General features: G+C 32.5%; 1 pseudogene; it reads right to left on the bottom strand.

Moving 5' to 3' along the window:
- The window catches only part of LOC145682120 (cytochrome c oxidase subunit 2-like), a 45,525-nt pseudogene that overhangs the window by 10,466 nt on the left and 17,880 nt on the right, over positions 1-17,179 (bottom strand).

The raw sequence follows: 17,179 nt of genomic DNA, 5'->3' as shown, positions 1-17,179 counted from the left end.
AATTATGAAAAAGAAGGAAGAACGGAAGAAGCAAACTGAAAAAGATAAAGCTAAGCGGAAGAGAAAGGGAGAGAAATCAAAGGCCGAAAATGGAAACAAAATACCAGCAAAATAGGCTAGTAGTAGAATATGAATCGATCTGGGCCAACCTACAACATATGAGGCCAACTCACAAGCCCCTGGGAAATTGAGCACCGTACACCGTGAGCCCACGGTCTTTTACGACCTCCATTTTAGGGGGGAATTTATTCCCTTTTATGAGCACTTTTTAGGGGGTGTACTCGTTCTCTTTTATGACCACTTTTTAGGGGTGAACTCATTCCCTTTTATGGGCGTATCTTCCAACCCCTATGTTAATTACGAACAAATAGAAGAGCAGATAACACATAAGGCTACGTAACACACAGCAGAACATAAGAGTACGTAACATAACAAGAATGTACTCGTTCTCTTTTATGAGCATATTTTCCAACCTCTATTTTAACATAGCAGAAATTACACTGAGACTATGAACACACAGCAGAACATAAGACTACGTAACACACAAGGGTGTATTCATTCTCTTTTATGAGCACTTTTTAGGGGGGTGTATTCGTTCTCTTTTATGACCACTTTTTATTGGGTAAACTCGTTCCCTTTTATGAGCATATTTTTCAACCCCTATTTTAACATAGCAGATAACAGATAAGAATATGAGGTGTATTCATTCTCTTTTATGAGCATATTTTTAAGGGTGAACTCGTTTCCTTTTACGAATACTTAAGATTACGAAACATGGCAAGGGTGTATTCGTTTTTCAACCCCTATTTGAACATAGCGCATCAGACAGAGACTACGAAACATAACAGGGGTGAACATAACGAACATAGCAGAGAATATGAAACATAACAGGGGTGAACTCGTTCCCTTTTCCAACCCCTATTTCAACATAGCACATCAGACAGAGACTACGAAACATAGTGAAGATTAGATAACACATAAGAGTACATAACATAACAAGGGTGTAATGAGGTTGTATTCGTTCCACCCCTATTTCAACATAGCACATCAGACAGAGACTACGAAACATAACAGGGGTGAACTCGTTTTTACGAACACACAGGAGAGCATTCCATGAACATAGCAGAGATTACGGGGGTAGCAACACCCCCAACCCTCCTCCTTTCTCATCCAGGGCTTGGGACCGGCAATGGCGGAGTTTAAAAAAATAACATCATCATACTCTCATAAATGAATAAAGCATAATATCATTAGCATCAATAGTGGTAAGTGAGAATTTGTTTAAAAAATCGTGCAGTGAATAACCAGATGCACGACATGCTAGATATAGAAAACAGTAATGTCCACAAAATTGAGATAAATACACCTTGAATACGTCTATTATTCCATGTATAATACAGACAGTTTCGTTTTAAAAACCTAATATGATGTTGTATATAGGGAGGTATACCATAGCTATCGAAATACTCTCCCACACACATATTAGATAGGGCCTATATAAACAGCAACCCAATGTTCACCAGGCTTATCACTAGAATCAGTATTTATAATTATATCGGCTGGAAATGTATGAATAAACGAAGGTAACTCATCAGCAGCATACACACCAATAAAATGATCTTTAGGCAAATTTTGTTGTAATACTTCATAAATCTCAATTGTATTTAATATTTTTTTCTTTAATTAATATATATTTTTCTCTGGAAATCAATTTCTAATTCTGAAGAGAATTCACCATAAATAATTGTTGTTACAGGAGATGGCAGTGGTTCTTTAAAATGAATCTCTAAACGTACACTTCCTTGCCGTTGTGGACTAGTATGAAATGCAGCACTTGCGCTTGAATCAGGAGTTAAATCAAACACCAGTAGAGTATAACCATTAGGATATTCGGCGAGTGAAATATTATTACCTTGATTAGAATAATAAATACCTGAACCTGTAAATAACGTGGAATATGCTTGTATATATAGCTTATTATCAAAATCAGGTTGTAATGGTTTGAAGGGCACTGGAGTTCCATCAACATACAATGTAAAAAACGTCATACTAAAATGTTGAAAATTGAATGGATTTGTTTGATAAGTACCATTGAAAGCAGTATTAGTAACAAAACAAATAATAATACGTTTAGGCACTATGCCTGGAAACAGATCTGGAAGTGTACTATCCATAATTCCTTGTGGCAGAGTTTCTGTCTTCACCTGCACTTTTGTTAAAGGATATTTTATTCTAAATTTAGGATTTTGTAATACTTTATTTTGTGCTATTTTAACTGCTGGTGATACATCAACCTTTTTCACAAGCAATGATGCATCTGTAATTACAACTTTTCCATCAGTATCTGCGTCACCCATTAGACAAAATTTAGGTTTAGCTGGAATTAGTTTAATACGCAATTGTACACCATTCAGTAAAAATTTCTCCGGATTGAAAATATCAGCATGAATATAACCCAATAATTCAAATGACTGACTTAAAGCAGTGAGAAGAAAACGTTGTTTAAATCCTACATTAGCATCGGCCACACTGTCCATATGCCCTGCAGTATCTTTAAACCACATTGATGTTTGAAGATGCGTTGTTTTAGCTTCAGCATTATAATTTAGTAGTTTTTCAATATACGATCGATATGGATATGTATGTGAAGAGTAGGAAATAATTTGATTATTTAAATATAATTGCACTTCACTGAACATTGCATTGAGAAAATCATTTACAGGGCCGATTTTCTTATCGGCAGAGGTTAAATTAGAACCATCTGATTTAGTAATTTTACCTTTAATATATAACATTGTGTGCGGTAAGTCAATATAGTCATCCCCATGACCGTGGACTACAAATTCTATTGGTGCATTATCAGCTATTGAAGCCACAGGCTTATATGGAACTATTTTATTACCTATAATACCGGTTTGAGTGGGTAAACCAGCAAATAAATCTAATTCTGATTTCACACACTCACACTGCATTTTCGTTTCTTTCTATTAATATTCACACATGGTAAAATTTACAATACCATATTACGTCTACGAAAATGTAATTTTACACATACACTGCCATATTGGAAAGGAACTGGATTACCTGTACTATCTCTTAAATCAATAATAATTTGAACAAATTGTTTACGTTGCACTGGCACATAATGAGGATTACCAAAAATATGTACATTATTAATACCATGCTCTGTAATATTTGAATTTATAATACGTAACAATGGAGCTACGGTGTCACCCACCATTTGTGGTTCTACAATATCACTGTAAATATACATAAGTGTAGGTAGCGCTTTTTGTAAATCAGGTGGATAACGAGCATGATGAACAACTGCAATATCTTCTTGTTGAATATGATCAAAGCCAAGTATTCTGGCTAGTTCAGGAGATAGGCGTACTTGTATATGCTTCTCTTGATCTTTTATTACTCTATTAACCTCAATTCGTTTCACTAATGCTTTGACTTTTAATTGTAAATTTAATATACACTTTGTAAAGAAAAAATAGCGACACCTCAATTCTCAAGGTAACTTACACAGAAAACCATAGTTACGGCCGGCTAGAAGAGGAAAAGAAGGAAATTATTAGTGTGATAATTCATTCCCATTATCTGTGACACCTATGGTGTACAAGGGCGCTTACTAATTATTTATGTATCAGTAATATTCTCTCCAGATGACATCTCAGAGCGTCTCGTAAATTATTGGGGTGAGAATTCTTCATTGCATTTGTGATGTGTAAGCCCAACTAATCAGTATTTTTTGATTGTTCTATGCTTTGTAATTGTTTGAACAGTGTCAAGTGGCAACATTGTTGTTGTGCAGTGTTGTTTTTGTATGAAATTGCTTCTACATGTGAACTGTAAACAAGTATGATTGGTAAGAAACGTGACTTCTCGTCACGTGAACGAGACATACTTCTTGCTTTGCACAGCGAAGTTACATCTCTAAGGGAGATGGCTGGAATACTCAGAATTTACCATTCGACGGCAGAAAGAGTAATTCACAAGCAAAAATAGTATAAGAAATCATCCCTTCGTCAACAGTGTAACAGAAAAAAGAAAGCATCACCCAGAGCTGATCGCCAAATAAAGTCAATGGTATTGCAGAATTAAGAAATGACTTCCCCAAAAATCGTTTTGATCTTGGAACTGCAGTCAGTCGTACGACTGTATTGTCTTAACTATATGAACAGGATATTACGAAGAAAATAACGCCTGGAAAGTCGAAACTAACAAAAACACTGAAGACTTCAACACGTACGTTTGTGAGGTGATATGCTACTTGGACTTATGACAACTGGAAGCATGTTGTTTTTTTTTTTCGTTGAAGAAGATTTAGAATAGTTGGAAACGATAGTGGTGTGAACTTATGGATACGAATGAGCGAGAAACTTGATACGGATTTTGTTTAAGAGATGCAAATATTCAGTTACTGAGTGATGGTAAGGGGCTTGCTTCACTGTCAAAGACGTCAGAACAATGAATATATGTGAAGAGTTATTTGATGTACAAAAATATCTTCAAATTCTAGTACGTAAAATTCTTCAAACAGCTAAAGATAACTTTCCTGAAGAAGATATGGACTACTTCATTTTCCAGGACGTAAATGCTTCATGTCAATGAACGAAAATCGTTAATACGTGGTGCAAAAATATGACTACTCAGACTCATGTGGCCTCCAAACTCACCTGACATGAATCCAATTGTAAAGTTTGGGTCGATATGAGCAGAAGACTCAACAGACAACTATCTCGGATAGAATGGAATTCACGGAACAGATAATCCGAGAGTGATTCCATGAAATCAAGGTTGCATTTTGCAATAGCCTTGTCACCAAAAGGCCTCGACGATTCCCCTGCAAGTCCTAAAGCCCATGGTCCACATACGAAATCTAGTTTGATGTTTTTTACCTCTCAATGTTCGTACATAATATACCTTACTCGTATGAAAGGCCTTTTTTGTTTTGTGCTTTTATTGTTGATCTTTCATACTTTTATGTACAATTCTTCCCACAGCCGTTTTTGCTGAAAACACATATAGCTACTAATATATACATATAAATTCAATATATATGTAAAATAAACTGAAACTGTGGCGGAAGTATTAAGAATGAACTGCCCATTAAGCATATGCATTGTAATATTATCAGCAATTCATGTAAAAATTCATGTTGGTTAATGTATGTTGTGAAAACTATTTCCAAGCGAGTGTCGTTATTTTTTCTTTACAGAGTGTATCACTTTTATGACTAATTTGAGATAGAATATTATCAACATTATAATAGTGTCCTGGTAAGATTTGAGTTATGTTCCAGTTTTTTGTATTCATGAGACGGCAATAAATATTATTTGTATATTTGGAAACATTCTGAAATGAACTTGTATAATGAACTTGTAAACTACAACAACAACAGCTGTTTCCCACACTCCCTTCTCCAGTACAATAGGTTGATATAATTTAGTAGTATAACAAGCAAGGGTATTTTGAGGAAAATATTTCATAGAACTATTGCTAGGAAGTGTGAGATAAAAACTATCACTTTGCTCCATAGTCAATCAATCAATCAAAAATATTTTTGGATCTTTTTATCCGTTTCACACTACCACCACTAAAATGAACTTTCTTTCTTTTTCTTCTTCCAGATCCTTCCAAGACCTGATTTAATTTATTTTGAGCTTTATTTTTTAAATTTGATTTAGCTTCTTGCCATCGATCATGCAAAGACTCTTCAATAGGTCTATTATTATCTAGTACATCTGCTACATTAATTCCTGTACCTATCAATTCTTTACCAACAGTTTTTGCACCTTGTTTTAATAAAGGAAATACAGTACGAAATAAACCTCCTAGAAAATTACCAATGCCATACCCTTCTTGATATGCTGTACCTCTATACACGTTATAATCACCTCCTGCTTGATGTGTGTAATAATTAAGGTAGGGCTCATTCATCTTTCTTTCTTTCTATGTACTTAAAATATCAATAGATTACAATAGAATATTAGTATTATTGCTTATAAGTACACCATTTGCGTTTACGGGGTGGAGGACCATCCTCTTCGTCCTCTTCGTCTTCTGTTAGTTTCCTAATATAATCTATTCGTTGAGGATTACCAATGTACTCTAAGGGTATATTGGGTTTTGCTAATAATGTAGCAAAAGGTTTCCAGCCGGCAACTGAAATATTTTTCTTACGACATCTAACAAAATCGGATATCAAATCGACTATATTTGCACCTGGAATTAATTTATTATTAATATTTACATTTCCATTATCGTCCCATTGAATATTTGGATTTTGTTTCAATTTACGTAATAAAGGTCTTGCTTTACGTTTACAAATTTCAGGAAGAGTAGATATTATCTCATCATCATCATCCTCATCATCCTCTTCTTCTTCTTCCTCCTCCTCCTCCTCCGTAGTAGTAGTAGTTGCTGTTGTTGTAACTGCTGCCGGTTTTTGAATTATATTTAAATATTTTTGTAAGACTTCTCTATATCTTGTCCATTTTTCTTCTGCATTTAAACTTTTATTATTTAAAATTTCTTTCATTTCATCATCAAGATTAGCTATCGTTTGATGATGATGTAATTTTTCTGGTGAGATTAAAATAAGCTTTTGTGCGTTTTGCATAATTATTTAATTAAACTAGATAGTATACCTCCTAAAATAGGTGCAAGCAATGCAGTAAGAAAACCACCTTTTTGTATAAGTATTCGTTTTTTCCTTTGTTTAAATGATGGACCTTTTTTCACCAAATATCTCAGTTTCTTTTTATATTTTTTTAGCTTATTTATCTCTGTTTTATTTAATGGAACATTTCCCTGTAATACGTTATAGGAACATTCACAAATAGAGCGAATTAAATCAGGATCTGCATTTTGTAAAATTGCCTTACGTGCTTTCGGTTTTGACTTTCCTAAAAGTTTTAACAAATGTGCATTTTCCTTACTAATCATTTTTTACGGCTATTAAAGCACAAATAGTTGTTAGAATATAAACCATATTACAATTATTTTTACAGGCACATAAACATAATTAAAAGAATCTGTTGGAAAGATATTTGTTCGAAATCGCTGCTCATCAGGAGTATTTTGTTTTAAATCAAAAAGTAAATAACCATGTGCAATTCGAGTTGCATCTTGATATGCTTCTTGAATAAATTTTGTATTACCTGGATACAATTGTCGTGCGAGATAATTAATTTGAGCTTGGTCTCTAGGATTTTTAAAACAAACAATATAATGACAATTTAACGAAATATCCCGCATTCCTTTTTGTTGATGGAAAATATTCTGTGTTATAAATATTACACTTATATTTCTATGATGGCTACCCTTAGTAAAAATATCTACAATCCGATGGTCACACTCACGCATTAAATCATCAATAATGACAAGATGTGGACCTTCGTGTGCTTGAAATTCATTATTTTGAGGTAAATCTTCTTTAAACGTGCAGTCTGAAAGAGTATCATACAACGGCTGTAATTCAGCATAACACCATACAATATTTTTAAATAACTTACTATAATGGTCAAGAAATGTTTTAACAAAATATGATTTTCCACAGCCTGTGGGACCTGCTACCATACATGTAAAAGGAATTTTCCATTCCATCTCTATTACAGATATATTGTATTTATTTTAAATAGCGTTTTTAAATATTTTGCTTTCTTTTCTCCTTTACATAAAAACACAGCGTTTGTGGAAGAACTTGTGATACTGATAGACCTCGTGATGATGATGATGACAATTTAACTAAACAACGAAAATTTAGAGTGTTGCTAGAATTTAAAATATAAAATTCACCTTTTGAAATTATGAAATCTACTAGAAATACTTGTGACGACATGCTTCACCTATAAATTCTTGACTTCTCTTTTTTCTACAATATAGTATGTTTTAAATCGATCCAAGAATTTTCACTTTATGGCAGACCTAACCATTTCACATAGGCCTTATTATTTTTCTTTCGCAAAACTTTTTCAATCAAATATGTTTTTGGAAATTTCGTTAATTGTAATTCGTGTCCGTAAAATCTTCCTTCAATAGGTTTATTATTTGAGTCTACTAAGTGATATGTCGGAGGATTAGTGAAGTAAACTTTCACAATTCGAAAAATTTCTGTACTCCAATTGCGTGTAAAACATCTATCAAAACCAGGACGTTTAAGTTTACTAATTCTTACATATTCACCTATCTTAAATTTACTTTTTCTTTTTATCACAGAAAACTTTTTGCAGTAGATGTTTGTCAATAGATGTTTTTCAGTTTCTTTTTTAATAGCGTCGATAGGTTTCATTTTAATAGTGGAATGAATAGTATTATTATATTTATGTAGTAATTCCGGCAGAATGCCAATCCATTTATAATTTCCCTGCAGTGTAAATTGTCTCCACATTAAATTACGTAATGATCTATTAATTCTTTCAATAATACTTGCTTTCACATCACTGTACGTGGAATAATATTTAATGTTATTTTGATTCATCGCCTTCTGAAATTCTGAATTATAAAATTCTCGACCCCTGTCAGTTTGTAAAAATTTAGGGCTTTTGTTTGCTTTTCTCAATATTGTTATAAATGCTTGTGTAATTTCTTTCCCAGTTTTATTTTTCACAGGAATAGCCCAAGCATATTTAGAGAATGTATCTATGACAGTTAATAAATATTTGTAATTTCGATTAATTTTTGCTAGACCTTTCAATTTTCCACTATTCATTTCAACTAAATCAGCTTGCCATAAATCATGAATACCATTCGTTATAACGGGTATTCGAGGATAGTTTCGTCTTGCACTTTTATGTAATTCTGCAACTATTTGTTCTCGAACTGATTGTGACATATTTTTTAATACTAATATATCCAAAAAAATTATCATATTTACAATATACAAATCGTACATGTTAAATCTTTATTATGATACCCCCAAGGAACAGTGTGTATATTACAATGTAACATTTTTTGTCATCTTACGGATATAACGCTAATTTTGTTACCTGATTTGTTGTTAAATTGTGATATTTACTTTTAATTTCAAATTGTGTTTTATGAATCGTTTCGTTTTGAAATAGACACGATTTATAATCGTCAAACGTAATTTGTTCTTTAACTACATTTTTCTTGATCCCTTTACATTTTTTCAATTCTTTATTTTCATCAGTTTTTATTGCATAATTTTTTGCTCGTAAACCAACATATTCAATGATAGGAACTCCACTTAACTCGTCTTTCATTTTACCTAAAGCTTTTTTTATTTTCCATGGAATAACATACGGATTAGGTTGAAAAAATTTGAGGTATCAAAATACTCAATCATGTCTTTTATATCTTTATAAATATCGTCGGTTTTACTGTAGTAAATGAAAGAGTCAGTATCCATATAAGTAATGCTAATCTTATCTCCATATCGAGGTTTCATTATATTATAATGGAATTCATACATTGCTAATTTTGATAATTCCAAAACTGTAGCTCCTACATAGATCGGTTTATTTAAAGTTACAGATTTTTTTAACATATGGAATAATGCAAGATTATCTCCTAATTTTACCCAATTTTGAAACTGATTTTGCGCTACTAATTTTTTACACTTTTTTCATTGTTAATTAATTTTATATCAATTCGTTTTCGTACATTCTCCATTGTCTTTCCGTATATAGAATTATTTAATAACTTATAGAAATCTTTTTCAAATTCAATTCTAGCATTTGCACGGCGTTGAGTATTTTCTTGTATATAAGATGCAAGCCATTTAGATTGACGAAACCATAATATTTTATGTACTTTTACCAATATTAAACCTTGTTTTAGATAAAATTGTAATACTCTATAATGCAAGATATAATTCGATTTCGATTTAAGTGTCAATAGTAATTTTGAGTATTTACCATTTGGTGGAACTTCATTAGTGGGAGCACACGGAAAATCAGAATGGTATTCGTGTAAATAATTTGGATACTCTAAGTCCACTTCTAGAAAAAAAAACATTCACTATCCGTGGGCCAATTGATAATTTTATTTTTGTCTTGCCAATTGTCAATTTTATCCTCCCACCGAAAACCACCATATGGTAAATAGTCAATCATTGATAGTCCGTACAGATTGTTCATGTCAATATAGAGTAAATAAGATTTTTCTTTTTCCGCATCAAAATCATGTACGTAGGGATTATTAGCTTTGGCATACTTTAACACAGCTTGAGTAATACCTCCGCGAATCGATTTTTCTACAAACATTTACATATTGATATCTGATAAAAGTTCAAGTTCAATTTTCGTTTTATATAACATGGCTTGCCATGCCAACCCAGGTGCAGTAAAACAATTAATCGGATCAATGCAAAAAGCATTTAAACATGTCTTTCTAAAATTCTCCAAAACATCTGCTGTGAGAAGTACATCACATTTTAAATATAGATCGTGGTAGTCCCCTAAATTTTCACATTTAAACACACGCCAAATCAGTTTTGCATATTGATAATCAGTCTCGGAAATTTGTGTTTTTATTCAATTTGCTATTAAATGCCTCTCTTTCAGGAAATTCAATTTCATTAAATGTATCTAAATTTGTTATGTAATCGTAATAATAAATTCCCTTACGAAGAATTAAAGGGAACTTATCATCAGAAAAATATAGCTTTGTATAGACGAATTGCTCAGGTTTTAATTTTGACACTAAATTTTCGAGACTGTACGGCAGGAATTTAAATAAGTCTACAAAACGTAACTCGATAGGTCTACCATTAAAATTAAAGTGCTTAGAGAATGTGATGTATTTCTCAGTGCTTTCAGCAATTACAGAAATATTGCCAGGGGTGTAACCTAATTCTTTCACAAATAAATGTGCATCATACCCAGACAAATTATGGAAGAAGACAGGGATAAAATTACTTTGACGTTTAATTTGTAAATTGCAACTGTTGCACACCGTGGCAGATGTATTTTCGCTTATACGTAACGGAAAAATTGTTTTATTATCATAATCAATGCCATATATATTAATAGAAATTTGCTCCTTAGTAAATACGGAATTATACATATGTTCAAATTTGCTTATGTGTTCTACTTCAACTGGAAATTTTATATTCGTTTTTTTCAAATAACGGTAATAAAGTATTAATATATTGTTTGTAATTATTCACACGATGTGGATTATCTTTTGCGGGATGCAACGCAGCTAGAATACTATACATAAAACATCTATTATCGTTATTTTGAATATTTATAACACATTTTGTGGATGAAATCCATTGAGGTAATTTTACATAAGTTTTCTCTTTATGACTTTTCAATAACGAATTGAGATTTTTTGTATGACAATAATGACTGTTGCAATTTTCTTCACAATACAGTAAATCTATACGTTTAAATACAGATGTGTTTTCGCTTATACGTAACGGAAAAATTGTTTCATTATCATAATCAATGCCATATATATTAATAGAAATTTGTTCCTTAGTAAATACGGAATTATACATATGTTCAAATTTGCTTATGTGTTCTACTTCGACGGGGAATTTTATATTCGTTTTTTCAAATAATGGTAATAAAGTATTATTATATTGTATGTAATTATTCACACGATGTGGATGTTCTTTTGCGGAATGTAACGCAGCTAGAATACTATACATAAAACATCTATTATCGTTATTTTGAATATTTATAACACATTTCTTTTTGGATAAAATCCATTGAGATAATTTTATAAATGATGAAGCTGACAGAGGATCATATTTACTGATTTTAATTTCTAAGTGATGGTTTGGTTCAGAACATAAAGACCACCCTGATTTCTTAATTGCTCTATTTTCTTGTTCAACTAAAATTTTATTAAATAGTTTTTCAATTATAGAATTCACATCTGTACTCGGCAAAATAATTTCGTTACCACTATTTACAAAGAATCTACATGTTTCTAAATCTACTGGTTTTACAAAAGTTGTAGTCAAAGAAAAATTTACTTTAAAAGATGTATTAGTTTGTTCTTGTTTTAATATATCTAAACAGTCTTTTCTTTTATTATTTAAAAAACATCCACTATCCTCATTTAAAACAGTATCACATTTTAAAATGATTTTTTTCAAATTATTATTAAATAGAGTATCAGTTGGTGAATTGATAGTATTTGATTTAACCGTTTTTGTTGCCATTTTTTTAAAAAAATAACTCAAAGTTACTATAATAATTCTGAAGTGAGTTTTTATAATATGATATTATTATTATAAAATGTCTTACCTAAAAAAACCACACTAATAATATAAACACACAAAAAAATCTGAACTTTACACTTCAAACACCAAACAGGAAGTAATTACAAAAAAAACATCTCGGTCAGTCTTTTATACCTGTGTGATCGCATTACGTCATATTGCGAAATAGGGATGAGTCATGGTCGGGGATTCCCCTCTTTTTTAATCCTATCGTTGAATGACAAGTTATACCTTTGTAATTGATTGCATTACGTTCAGGGATTTCTTTTTTTTCAATCGTATCGTTGAATGACAAGTTATTGTCCGTTGAAGAGAAAACTAGCTCAATGTTTTTTTTTAAATCCGGATGAATGACGTAATGAGAATTATCCACATATGGCGGAAGTTATTATGTAACTGAAAACAAAACACGGAAGTTCGCATTCCTCTGCAATCTTTAAATAATCTCTGTTATGTTCAAATATAGGTTAGAACAAGTTCACTCCTTAAATGATTATATTTACTATAGAGGGTTAGAACGAGTTTACCCCTCAAAAATGGACTATGTTCAAATAGGGGTTGAAAAATAGGCCAACTGCTATGTTACATTAGAACGAGTACACCCTCAAAAGGGAACGTACTCTCTGCTATGTTCAATTAAGGGTGGAATCCAAAACGAATACACCCCTATTCTCTGCTATGTTCATTATGTTCAAATAGGGGTGGAATACACCCCCGTAGTCTTCTGTATTCTTTGCTATCTTCAATTAAGGGTTGGAAAATAAATCATACTCTTTTACTAGTTCTGCTATGTTAAAATAAGGGTTGAAAGGGAACGAGTCCACCCCTTAAAAAGTGGTTATAAAAGAGAATGAATACACCCTTGTTATGTTATGTACTCTTATTGTTATATAATCTTCACTATGTTTCGTAGTCTCTGTCTGATGTGCTATGTTGAAATAGGGGTGGAACGAATACAACCTCATTACACCCTTGTTATGTTATGTACTCTTATGTGTTATCTAATCTTCACTATGTTTCGTAGTCTCTGTCTGATGTGCTATGTTGAAATAGGGGTTGGAAAATATGCTCATAAAAGGGAATGAATACACCCCCTAAAATGGAGGTTGTTGTGTTTATTATCTGCTCTACTATGTGTTCGTATGGTTAGAAAATAAGCCATGCTCTTTTATTAGCTGTGCTATGTATATCTGTTCTGCTGTGTGTTCATAATCTCCATGTATTCTCTGCTATGATAGGGGTTGAAAAACGAGTACACCCCCGTATTCTTATGTATTATCTGTTCTGCTGTGTGTTCGTAATTAATAGGGGTTGGAAGGGAATGAATACACCCCTAAATAGTTGTGTGTTCGTACCCCTTTTGCTATGTTCATTGTCTGCTATGTTGAAAAAATGCTCATAAAAGAGAACGAGTATACCCTTGTTATGCTATGTGTTAATAGGGATTGGAAAATATGCTCATAAAAAAGAACGAGTTCACCCCTAAAAAGTGGTCATAAAAGAGAACGAGTACACCCCCTAAAAGTGCTCATAAAAGAGAATGAATACACCCTTGTGTGTTACGTAGTCTTATGGTCTGCTGTGTGTTACGTAGCCTTATGTGTTATCTGCTCTTCTATGTGTTCGTAATTAACATAGGGGTTGGAAAATATGCTCATAAAAGGGAACGAGTTCACCCCTAAAAAGTGGTCATAAAAGAGAACGAATACACCCCCCTAAAAAGTGCTCATAAAAGAGAATGAATACACCCTTGTGTGTTACGTAGTCTTATGTTCTGCTGTGTGTTCATAGTCTCAGTGTAATTTCTGCTATGTTAAAATAGGGGTTGGAAAATATGCTCATAAAAAAGAACGAGTTCACCCCTAAAAAGTGGTCATAAAAGAGAACGAATACACCCCCCTAAAAAGTGCTCATAAAAGAGAATGAATACACCCTTGTGTGTTACGTAGTCTTATGGTCTGCTGTGTGTTACGTAGCCTTATGTGTTATCTGCTCTTCTATGTGTTCGTAATTAACATAGGGGTTGGAAAATATGCTCATAAAAGGGAACGAGTTCACCCCTAAAAAGTGGTCATAAAAGAGAACGAATACACCCCCCTAAAAAGTGCTCATAAAAGAGAACGAGTACACCCTTGTTATGTTACGTACTCTTATGTGTTATCTGTTCTGCTGTGTGTTACGTAGCGTTATGTGTTATGTGCTCTTCTATGTGTTCGTAGGGGTTGGAAGATATGCACATAAAAGGGAACGAGTTCACCCCTAAAAAGTGGTCATAAAACAGAACGAGTACACCCCCTAAAAAGTGCTGATAAAAGGGAATAAATTCACCCCTTATATGGAGGTCGTAAAAGACCGTGGGCTCACGGGGTACGGTGCTCAATTTCTCAGGGGCTTGTGAGTTGGCCTCGTATGTTCTAGGTTGGACCAGATCGATCAATTTTCTACTACTTAGGCTATAAAGGTTGTACAGCCAGAAATAAATCAAATGATTGTATAGCAAGAGAGGAACCAGAAATAGGTGCGAGTAGTGCAAGAGCCGGGAATATTTCTCCTCAGAATTAAACACAGGAACAAACTGTAAAGATAAATGTGTTCGGCGTTCAAACGGATGTTTGAAAGAACTGCAATAAATCATGTCGAAAATGTGTTAAAGGCTTACAGAATGAATAATACACGAATGTAGATCAGTACATTCATGAATATAAAACCTCGAGTTCTTTGTGTACAAATAGTTTTCATTTATATTCCATTCCTAGGGATCACAAGATGAATCCCAGAATATCTACAAGATGATGATTTTCTGTGCCATATTTGGTATAACTTCTGAACGACGACAGCCAAGATATAGATATACTAGGAATGGATGCTAGAAGAGGAGGGTAAGGAGGGTAATACTAATGAAAAATTAGAAAAAAAATAAAATAGCAACTAGGGATTTTAGACACCTAGGATTCTTTGCTCGCTCATGACACCAGGTTATAATGATAGTGAGTAATATCATTCAGTCTCTATACTGCAGACTGTGCGACCCCAGTTTCTCTTTCCCTTCTGTCATATTCAAATATTTACTAAGATAGAGATATTAAAAACTTTGGTCATTTTGCTGAATAAAAATGTTATTACTGTAGAACTTTATAAACAATTTTAAGTAGTGAATGAGGTTCTTAAGGTAGTGAATGAGATATATTCATTGACAACATATAAAATATCTCATTTAATGAATGAGATGTTTTCGTTGCATAGGGCACCTTCTGTATGATCGTGAAAATCAACATGATTTTCTTGAACGATATAAGAACTCGAATTGCTCTCTGGAGCTTTAGCTGACGCAATCGTTATAGAAACTCATTCATGTTTAACTTATTTGAATAATAATATAGCTCAGTATTTTCTAGGAAAACCTGTTGTTCTTAAGCTATTAGAGAACAAATGAGTAACCTTATTTGCTAAAAAGTAATACATTTTGGATGGAAATTCTAATAAATATTTGTTTATTTTAACTAAATATTAAACGAGTAGAATTCATTTAAAATTGTCCTGTAAAACACTACCATAAATAAAACATTACGCTTCTCCGTACTTACAACTTATTGATATTGAATTGAATAAGATATTTTAGCTGTAACACGTCTTTTTTTTTCGGGAATAGAAACGTTAGTACGTTAAACTATATATGGCCTTGAAGATTTGTCTGCAAGTTCCGCTGAATCTAGGACACGAATGTTTTTTTGTAACAAAGAAAAATCGACCAAGCATAATTCCTTGATATTACCTTTAAGATAAAAATAATTATAAATACTATTTCTTTCTTAGTAAAACGGAAGAGGGTAGACTCCATTCGAAATGTGATGTATAATTTTAAAGTTTTATTTAAAGAAAGTAATTTCTTTTCAACATTTCAAATTCCCAAAGCAATAATCTCTTAAATGCTTATATATATTGCTAACTTTTAATGTAGAGTATCGGGAACGATTTACTAGATTGTATCTATCTATATACAGGTTACGGTAAAGGTGACTGGCATGCGTTGAGAGCTATAGCGTAGAGACTTCTAACTGAAAGAAATTGCAATTAATGGGATATAATCTACACATCGAATCTTACGCAATGGACCCATGGAGTAAGCCGTACAGAGATTGACACTTTAACGATTTTTAAAAATATAGATGACTACATCTTTTAATCTTTTTAAATATATTCTCTAAATTGTTTCTCAAAATATACATTAATACACATTTATTGCGGAGGACAGGTTTTATTACGTATTTTAAAAGCAGAAAATAGTTACAGAGCTTACATTGAACACAAGTAAAAAATTATAGTGATTGGCACTGAAAATACAATAATTGTCCCTTGTTCTTATATTGATAGCCACCGTTAGTAATCCGCAACTCAAATGGTTTTTGTTTATGAAGGATAACATAGTTTTACATTATGTACCGAAATATAATACTATCAGGTTACTTTTTGACCAATAATTAGGAGAAATCACTTAAAATTGTTTATAACGTTCTACAAAAATAACATTTTAATTCAGCAAAATGACCAAAGTTTTTAAAACCTCTTTCTTAATAAATCTTTGAATATGAAAGAAGTAAACGAGAAGCTTCGGTCGCACAATTTGCAATATAGACACTGAGTGATATAACTCACTATCATTATAACCTGCTGTCATGGGCGAACAAGGAAAGATTTCTAGGGGGCTCAAATCCCGGGTTGCTATTTTATGTTTTTTTTTATTTTTCATTAATATTAAAAAAAACTTAAGAAATTAACACATATTCATGAGCCAGAGAGGTTAGCGGCCCACCTTGGCCTCCTCTTCTAGCATCCATTCCTAGTATCTTCACTGTCGTCGTATCTTCACTGTATCCAAAGCAAATATGGCACACGAAATCATCTTGAAGATATTCTGGGATACATCTTGTGATCCCTAAGAATGGAATATAAATGAAAACTATTTGTACA

The sequence above is a fragment of the Thermobia domestica genome, chromosome 3 (genome assembly GCF_964235325.1).
Source record: "Thermobia domestica chromosome 3, izTheDome1.hap1.1, whole genome shotgun sequence".
NCBI classification, from domain to species: Eukaryota; Metazoa; Arthropoda; class Insecta; order Zygentoma; family Lepismatidae; genus Thermobia; species Thermobia domestica.
The sequence above is the reverse complement of the archived record's forward strand: the minus strand, read 5'-3'. Positions and strand labels throughout refer to the sequence as shown.